The 9,959-nt window shown below is 33.6% G+C and overlaps 1 long non-coding RNA gene across 1 annotated transcript; it reads right to left on the bottom strand.

The window, feature by feature from the left end:
* Window positions 1-7,816: 7,816 nt before the first annotated feature.
* On the bottom strand, window positions 7,817-9,959 carry LOC130735876 (uncharacterized). Its single transcript, XR_009018590.1, has 3 exons — window positions 9,870-9,959; window positions 9,034-9,069; window positions 7,817-8,210 (listed from the first exon to the last, which is right to left on the bottom strand). It is a non-coding gene; the product is annotated as an uncharacterized LOC130735876 (long non-coding RNA).

The following is a 9,959-nucleotide window of genomic DNA, read 5'->3' as shown; positions in this document are numbered from 1 at the left end:
GGCTTTAGTATATATATAGTTCTTGTTGCTTCACTGCAGATGTTGATTTCAAAATACAAGGACTACGAGATGGCCACCTCCTCACACAATTAATTAAGATCATATTATTGGTTGGCTAGCTCTATTATTACTAGATTAAATATGTAATTTTATTTCTTTAAAATGTCTTTCTTTATAGTTTATCTCTTGAGAACTAATTATTTGTATGCACGTGTGAGTTAGTTTATGAATATACTAATTAATTGTGAATAACTCAGTTGATGTGCATCTTAAGCATTCAAGATCTTTGGTTTGATGTGTGTGGCGAAAATTTTATTGAAAGATACATACTCATTTAGTGCATGAAAAAAAAATCTCAGTTAATCAAAATATACTTATTAATTATTAAAGTATTTCTTTATACAACTCATTAAGGTAATTAACTTTGATAGCATGATTGATCCAAAACAAAAATGATGTGGTATACTGTTGAACACACATTTTTGTAGCGGTTTTAATTAACCTTGTGTACATTTGACTTTCTTAAGAAAAAACATATAACTGTATGTTTTTATACATGGAATTTGTGGCCGTTTTATAATATCATAATCACATTTTGTGCTTTTTTATTTTATTTTACACATTTGTGGTGGTAAAAAATTGTAATAAAAGATCAACATGTGGTTGGTTTAAGTGATACATGTTTAATTGTTCTTAAATAAAGTCTTAGATTCAAGTTTTGTAGATAGAAAAAATATCATTAAGAGAGTTAACCCTACTATAATGTAAATATCCCGACATGATCAAGATTGCATATGAGAATAATACAGTAAAAAAAATGCAACAAAAGTATCTATCATATCATATATATCATATGTGCCAACACACTACTCTGTTGTTTAGGATTCAAGGCTAAACACAAAATGTCAATTGTGTCTGTCAGATATGCAACAACATGAAATTCAGGCAATAGGGGATTCAATTAAAAATGAATATCAATCCTTATTGTACTAAGTTACAAAGTAAGTATACATAGTTATTGTTTGGTTCACAAGGCAGCTTCTTCTATATAATAAGTAGATAGTGCAATATATAAGTCGTGAGCCTCCTCATATGTAATAGTATCAGACATTTGTTTTGATTCAAAGGTGTACAACCAAGATGTGCTCACATTTGATCAGAAAAACCACTATATATAGGTTTTAATGCAATATAAGCTGTTCAGCCAACTCATCTGCTCTCCAATTGTTCTTTTAGATTTTAAGCTTCAAAATTTGATATTAGCTAGGTTGATTTGATCGTTTTTTTTTTTCTTTCGATAAGCTAAATATATTATAATATAAGTACTAAGGGTACTTCAAACCATAATAAAGAGAACAAAGTGAATGGGGAAGAAAACTAAAATAAAAGAATATGTACAAAGGGAACATGGCAGAGAAGCCAATCCCAAAATGCCACCGTCAAGTGAAGACAAGGTGCTAATAGGCAAACCAACAAATACCGTGAAAGTTTCTTTTTACATGCACATGCTAGTTACCTCAAATAGAGAGATCAATTTTGGTCAGATTTTGCTTAAATAGTATGCATCTACTTATCTTGAATGTGATTGAATCACTTATGACTAAACTAATTAAACTCTTCTTACGTATATAAAACAACTAATTTAACTTAAATTACCTATCATCATTTGAACAAATCTCAATAATAAATATATGTAAAATTAGCTGTACATTAGGATGGCTGATGCAATGAATTTTCAGCAATGTAATGTTGTGTTGCGCATGCTAAGTTACATTTGAATAAGATCTTGAGCGCATACGTATTTTGTATTTGGTTTATGCAAAAAAACTAATTAATAATTTGTGAAAGTGACACATAAGCTTTTTTTGGTACAGTAAGTGACACATAAGCTAATGGTACATAAATTATATAACAATTATTTGATAAATAAAGGAAAATAATTGATTAGCAATTGTTCCACTTCCACCCAGTGTTATCAGACTCGGACCGGTGATCGACTCGATCGAGGCACTGGGTCAATGAGTCAATGGTTCAACCACTGGGTCACTGGTTGAACCGTTTGACTCGGTGTACATTACAAAATATTCAAAATGTATAATATAATAAGATAATATTATTGAATAAATTCATACTCTATAAAATTGAATATTTTATCCAAATAACAATCGAATTTATTAGTATAAAAAATATATTTTTTATAATTTATGAATAAAGTATTATGATTTTTTATTATATATTTGTATTATATATTATTGGTTTCTACGTATATGTTGCTGGTCCAAGATTTCTTTTTTAAACAATCCTAATAGCATGAAGATGGTAACAGGCCCAAGTCTCATTTTGTATACTTTGGCCCAATTAGTATGTGTTGTTGACATAACTGGTCCTTTGTTTGTTAGTGATATTATATTCAATGAAAACTTGAACTTGAACCGGCCATTATAGCTGTAAAGCATAATCTCCACATATTACTGCCACATTTTGGAAAACGTGCATCTCCCTCTCTCTCTTCACAATCTCAGAAAAATAGATCTAAAAATATGTTTCTCTACAACTCTTTCCTTGATCTGTTGTTCCAGATTCAGATCTCACTTTTTCCTTCTTCTTCATTACATACAGTACAGAGAGAGAATAATTCCTACAAAGTTTGAACTGAGAAACGATGTGAATGAGGAGAAAAAAATCCAATTTCTTCATTTTTTCTTCTCATCTGATGTGAATGGGGATAAAGAATCAAGCTTTTCATCTTCTTCTTTTCAACTTTCAAAAAAATCCTCTTCTTTTCCTCATTAAATGACTCACCGGTTCATTCAAATCCGGCCGAGTCACCGGTTTCTCGTAAAACCGGCCGGTTCACTCCGGTTCGTAACGGTTCAATTGCATGCCCGATCTGAACAGTGACTCGAACCGACCATGCTACCGGTTCACGGTTGGACCGATTCAACCGGCCGGTCCGGTCCGAGTCTGATAACACTGCTTCCACCCAATCAAGAGACATAAGGTATCTTTAGATACCTATTAGCATGAATGTAAACTAATTAGTGCTCATATCCAAATAAGAAAATTAACGTCCATTTCAAAAAAAAAAAATAATAAGAAAATTAACGTAACTCCTATGAATTGAGATGATGAATTTATTTATATCATATTTAAATTCAATTTTTCTTCAAAGTTTTTAAACACGCGTATAAAAATATTAGAAATTGAATGATGAGTATTTTAATAAATAAATAAATAACTAAAAAGAAAAAATGCATAAAAATATGATTGATGTGAAAGTAACTATGAATAGAGAAGGAAAACTCCGAGATTAATTGTGTAATATAATTAGGAATGTTTGTTAAACATATGAATAATATATGTCAAATACTCGAAACTTTTAGTTCATGACTGTTAAAAACTTTATATGACAGTTTTTACACGCCACAAATCAAAGTGTTGAATATCTTAATTCTATTTATATGTTGACCAATCTTGCGCTGTTGTTTAATTTGACACAAATTGAATGATCCGCTAGCTCCAAAAGTCCAGACTCAATGATTCTCTGTTGTTTGATTCCGACCAATCCACCACCCATGCCACTTGTGCCAAACAAGTCTAATCAAACTATAGAAAATGAAAGTTGACCTTTGATCAGTTGTTAAAGCTATCATTATCAAAACAATGCTGGCGATAAGGAAGCACAGATGGTTGGAATGAAAAATAATGAGGGACTTATTTTGACGTGCGTACCAAACAAGAAATTTCTTATATGTTTATGCTATCCCAAAATAGACCAACCGAACCATGTTCATGAACATGCATATATATCGTCCTTGGCTAATGTTGGACAATTTCAGAGGTCAGAGTACTGGTGAGTGGTGAGTTCAATTTGAAGATAATAATATATATCTTGGCATCCTAAGATAATAATTTATATATCAAACTGTAGCTACTAGCTAGCATGTTGAATTTATTATTTTTAGTCTGGTTAAAAAATCGACCGAATCTTAATCACAAATTAACTAATGAGAACAGATTGAAAGGAGGAAGCCGAAAGTAGGTAGCAAGAGCCAGAAAAAAGGAACAAAATGGAAAACATCCCGTTGATGATAGGACACACAAAAAGTTATTACAGGACTGTGGTGGTGTCATACAACGGTCTAATTACAAGGATGAAGGAGCTATCAAATGCACCTTGACGTGAACCCATATTATGTGCCATAATTTTTTTTATTAAATTAGCAAAAACTTTTTCAGTTTTTAATTTCGAAAAGGAATAATTTATTATTTTTACACTAACATCCAATTATCTAATGTTACATATTTTAATTATATGAAAAAAATATTTTCTAATGTGGTAACTAATAATTAGAACATATTAAATCCATTTGTTAAACTTTTTTAAAGTGTTTTTTCTTTTGATATTTGACATGTATTGCAATATGTTCCTGAAACCGTAACTATTCCTTTTAATAGATGACTCAGGAGTTGAGCTTGCTTATCATCACTAGACCAAAACTTTGCTAATAAACTCTTTTTTTTTTGTCTTTGTTAATAAACCTTTTTAAAATGTTTGAAAGTTGATTTACTTTATAGAAATTAATTTCATGGTGATTTGTAAATTTGTTTGAGTTTATCTAATGATAATAATTAAAAATGTGAATATATTTTTCCTAAACCTGATTAAAATAGATTTTTCTATTAAAGGTGGTGTCTGAATTGAGTTACCGTAAATTTGAGTTTAATTTCCATGCTTATTTTTTAAAAAATATATTTGACATTTCATTGTATAATACACGTTATAAGTTATAATTGAATTCATGTAAACATATAAGATGTAATATTTTCATCCTCAATTTCAAAAAAAAAATTGACATCCTCGTCAGTTCTTGACTTCTTGTTATGATTACTCAGAATTTTGATTAGTCTACTTGCTGCTTTGAATTAAAAATAAAATCTGTCCAGCTATTTTGCGTTGTAATTTGAGATGCCAACTAGCTAGACTTTTCTTCGAACAAACAGTTCTGTTCGTGGTTTGAATTATAATAATATTCTTTTAATTGGCAATGCAATTTCAAGCATTCTCATCCTTACGATGTCCACTACGCTCTTAACCTCGACGCCTACGCGGGCGGGCTGTAACTAATGGTGATTAGTTCAGGGCGAACACTAGAATGTCGTCACCACTCACGACCCCACCATTCATTTGTTGTTGAGAGGCATGATGGAAGATTCTGATATCAACTGATAAAAACACTAAAAAAACCACAGTACAAAAGTTAGTTGTTATAGTTGGAGAAACTAAGACTTTATAAACCTCACATTAAAATGTCATAGTTCCAATGTGAAACTAAATCTCATACTTGCAATTGGATCCTAAGACCAACTCTTTGTTGGTTTTTTTTTATCCATTAAAAACAAGTTGTTTGTTTTAGTTGGCTACGGAAAAGTATAAAACCTCTTTAAAAGAAAAGTATAAAACTAAAAATAAATATGATAAAAAATAATTGAAACACAGAAAAAAAAAATCACATGTTAGAAGTAAATTTGTACAACTAAATATAATTGTTCATTTATGTTAGCTGTTTTAAAAGAACTTATGTAATGAAATGACCAGCATTTTAAAGTCATAGGCCGTGTAGGCTTTTGTCATGTTTTATCTTATATTTTTTTTCATATTATATTTAAAAATTTGTTGATTAAAATTTAGTTGTGTAAAAACATACAGAAGTTACCCAATAAAGAATAACATAAGACATAACAATAAAATTTAAAGTGATCCTAAATTGATAAACTTAATTATGAAAAATGAAAAATAATGACGTGGATATGGGCTTAGACAGCAAGTCAGCTAGCTTCCTTTCCTTTTGTAGGGCCACTAGCTCGAAGCAGAGGTTCTTGCGAAAAGCAAACCTTCCATTCTTATAGAGGCCACACTTTACTAAAGCAAAGGAGAGGGCTCGACCCCCGATAGAGAAACCTATCTTCAAAAAGAAGCTTAGGCCAAAGATAAGCCAAGTGATATACCATATCAGAGAGAAGGTAAGAAAGATTAGAAAGGGGGTCGTAATATTCCTATCACCTGATTCATTTTTTTCAGAACCGTAATTACTATATGATATAGACGAATATGAAGATTTGATGGGCCTGGTTATAGCCGTACCCCGCTATCCCTAATCCTAAATGGAATGCAACAACGCAGGGATCTATATGTAAACATAGTATCTATTTAGATACGCTATGCTTTTGGACAAAAGGAACAAATTGATTAGGCCTCGGTAGGGTCTTAATGGGCTTAGCCAAACAAAGCAGCTAGCAGTAGATAGTTTTATTCTGAAGTTATCAAAAAGGCTTTTTTAAACAAACTAAAGGTTAAAAAACTTTTTGTCCTTTTGTTTAACCTTTTTGTCTATTTTAAACAAACAAAAGGCCTTTTTTATTTTTTTTAACAAACCAAAGGTTTGATAAAAACAAACAAAAGGTTTGATAAAAACAAACAAAAGGTTACTCTAGAATACGAACGGAAATTATCAAGCCTAAAAAAGTGCTTTTTACTTTTTTTCTCTCCAAATTATAGTGTATTACTAAAATTGCTACGTATAAATTAGTTAAATTTTTTTAATCAATGCACAAAACCACCTTCTCCCACCACAGCCATTGCCACCTTCACCACTGCAACATTGTTATTAACATCACCACTATCACCACTTTTTGTCATTGCCACCACTATAACCATCACCGCCATTATCGTTATCAGCACCTGTAAATACCACCCTCCACTAGGGATGGCACCCGCGCGGGGCGGGGCGGGGCGGGGAGTGGCCCCCCATCCCCGTCCCCGCATCTCTCTTTTGTCCCCGTCCCCATCCCCATTCCCCACGGCGGGGTAAATTTTCACCCCATCCCCAATCCCCACCTCCCCACGGGTCCCCATGGGGACAATTAACACATCATTAAAAATATAATAAAACTAAATTAAATATAAAAAATACACAAATTTCTTCATGGACCACAAATGTATAGAAACCACGGATGAAAATAGAACATGTCAAATTCCATGAAAATGTATATTGAAGTTCAAATAACATTTATCAAAATTCATAACATTAAGTCTACAAATAAGAAAATTGACATATAAAATTCAACATTCAATCAAAAAAAATGTGAAGTCTATCATCCAAAATATCTCAAAAGTCAACGCCGAAAAAAGTCTAAACTCTGTAAAAATACAAATCATCCCGCAGTCAAGTCATCGCCAAAATGTTAAGTCTTCAAGTAACCATTAATCAAAGTTTCTACAAAAAAAAAAACAAGCATAAATACATATAAACTTTCAAATATGAAATAATCTATAATCTCATAACAATAAATTTCTTTACCTCAATCAACATTTTTATCTTCATTGAATATGTGTTGTTCAAACTGAAATTTTGAAGTACCTAATCATATTAATTAGCTTTGCATTCTAGGGTTATACTTATAGTGGTAAGAAATCTAGGGTTTTATAATTGACTGTTTGTATTCTTTTTTTTACAACCGACTGATTGTATTCTTATTTTTAAACTTTTATATATAATTGGCTATTTATTTTTTTGAACTCTATATAATTGGTTATGATACTTTATATTTTTTATTACCTACTTGACTTTAATTACTAAAGGTATTATTAATTTTTTACATATATATACGGGGCGGAGTCCCCGCGGGGCGGGGAGGGTGATCCCCATCCCCATCCCCATCCCCAAATTTGTTTCGGGGGGATTTTCGTCCCCATCCCCACCCCCACAGGGAAAAATTCCCCAGGATCGGGGCCCCAAACGGGGCAGTTGTAACACCCCAATTTCTCAACTGAGGAGTCACATTAGTAACCTAACAAAGTCTAAGGACCAATCTGCAATCCCTAAAAACCAAGGGAATTTTTTTTTCTGTAAAACAACTAAACACTTCGGCTAAAAGGTTGGAAACATACCATAACTTTATTTAGATAACTTGTTTCCCGATATACAGTAATAATAGTTTACAATACCATAAGTAAGGTTCAGAATAAACATGCGCACTTTAACAGTGGCGGAAGCAAGACTTTAATAACAGAGTTCTCATAAAGTAAAAGAGACTCCAACATAATCCACAAGAAGAGAAGCAAAGCTGCTTCTCATACCTCTACTCCACCGCTTACAACTCGATCTCCAACTCGAGTAGCTATGCATCGGCGGAAGGATCTCCATCGCCTAATAGCGTTAAGCGCCCAAACAACAAGTAGCAAATAGAAAGGGTTAACTTCATGCAATTACCATGTATAAAAGAGAAAAATCATGCTGTTCGAATTTAATTACCTGGCATGGTAAATAACTAGCAACATAACTCAACTCATATATCAACAACTTAAACATAAATCGGACTCAGATAATAATAACCTCAACAATGTAACATCAAATCAGATATCAATAAACCAATACGAAAATCCAACAACATAGGGTCAGGTGTTAGTTCCCTATAATGCAACTATATGCTGCTAACAAAATGGATCGATCAATATCGTCTCTCAAGACGGGACAATGATAGGACACACCTCCTCATCGCCACTTATAACGTCATACATGACGGGACAATCATAGGACACACCTCCTGATCGCCACTTAGCATCTCGCAAGATGGGACAATGATAGGACACACCTCCTCATCGCCACTTAACGTCACACAAGACGGGACAATCATAGGACACACCTCCTGATCGCCACTTAGCATCTCGCAAGATGGGACAATGATAGGACACACCTCCTCATCGCCACTTGACTCAAGCCCTATATGCCAAGTCAGACAATAACAAAGCCCACCCAAGGACCAATCCAAAGTAACCACATGTTCCATCCACTAGGAAGCAGTAACGACAGAAACCAGTAAACGGCCGAAGCCTCTCAGAAAACATTTTCCAAATTCAGCATAATAATCATAATCATCTGCCAATCAATATAAACATCTTCATCTCAAACACAGGCAGTGCGATAAAAGCATGCAAGACTCAAAGACGCTCTAAAACCGAGTTACCCTTACCTTCGTGAGTAGAAGTTGGGCATGGAAATTGCGAACCTAGAACAAAGAAAACACAATCATCAACACAAGCTTCACTAGGAGCAACACGATCTACTAATACTAATCGAAATCGTAAAGAAAGCCTCTAAAGCTTCAGAGTTCCTATTTAGGCACAAATTGACAACGGAGACTTCGTTCGCTAAAACGAGCATAACTCGAGCTACAGAACTCAGAATGACACGAAACCGGCGCCAAAATTTCGACAATTGAAAGAGCTACGCAATGGCTCAGGTCATAGAGACCCAAAAATTGTTTTTGGACACGGTACCCAAGCAATTAGGTTTCGGCCACTATGGAAAATAGGGTTTTCGAACTTTTTCTTCGATCTAAATCAATTCACAAGGTAGTTTTAGGGTAAAACTAAGGCAAAGAAATTGTCGGAACAATTTTCGGACAATCGGGTCGAAATACGACTATCCAGGGGCATTTTGGTCCAAAATAAAGGCTCAAAACTTCAAAGTTATCAGTTCGGAAAACAAATTTGACAGCATTGATCCTCATGACATCCGTGACAACAAATCCTAAAGGCACGAAGTCAGATTAAGTCTTTTCGACAATAAAGTTTCGAAATGTGAGACAAAAAGAGTTTTGAGTCAATTTTTCAGATCCTGGACAACTGAATCGCAATCAGAGTTTACTGACAGAGGTTTTAGACTCAGGGGAACATAAGGAACATAACCCAAGCGAGAAATCAGAGAAATCGGACAATTTTAGAAAAAGCTCAAAACTTAGAGCACAGAAACGACTTCAGAAACTCAGCAGAAACAGAAATCAGAGGCAGGATTCATGATAGTTACCTCGATACCTAGAAGTAGGGACGAACTGCACGAAGATTGGTCAAGTTTTCGCGGAAATCTCCTCCCCCCTTGCTCCCCACGAAATCAGCC

Source organism: Lotus japonicus, chromosome 2 (assembly GCF_012489685.1).
Source record: "Lotus japonicus ecotype B-129 chromosome 2, LjGifu_v1.2".
Classification (NCBI taxonomy): domain Eukaryota; kingdom Viridiplantae; phylum Streptophyta; class Magnoliopsida; order Fabales; family Fabaceae; genus Lotus; species Lotus japonicus.
This window is presented reverse-complemented; position numbering and strand designations above follow the sequence as displayed.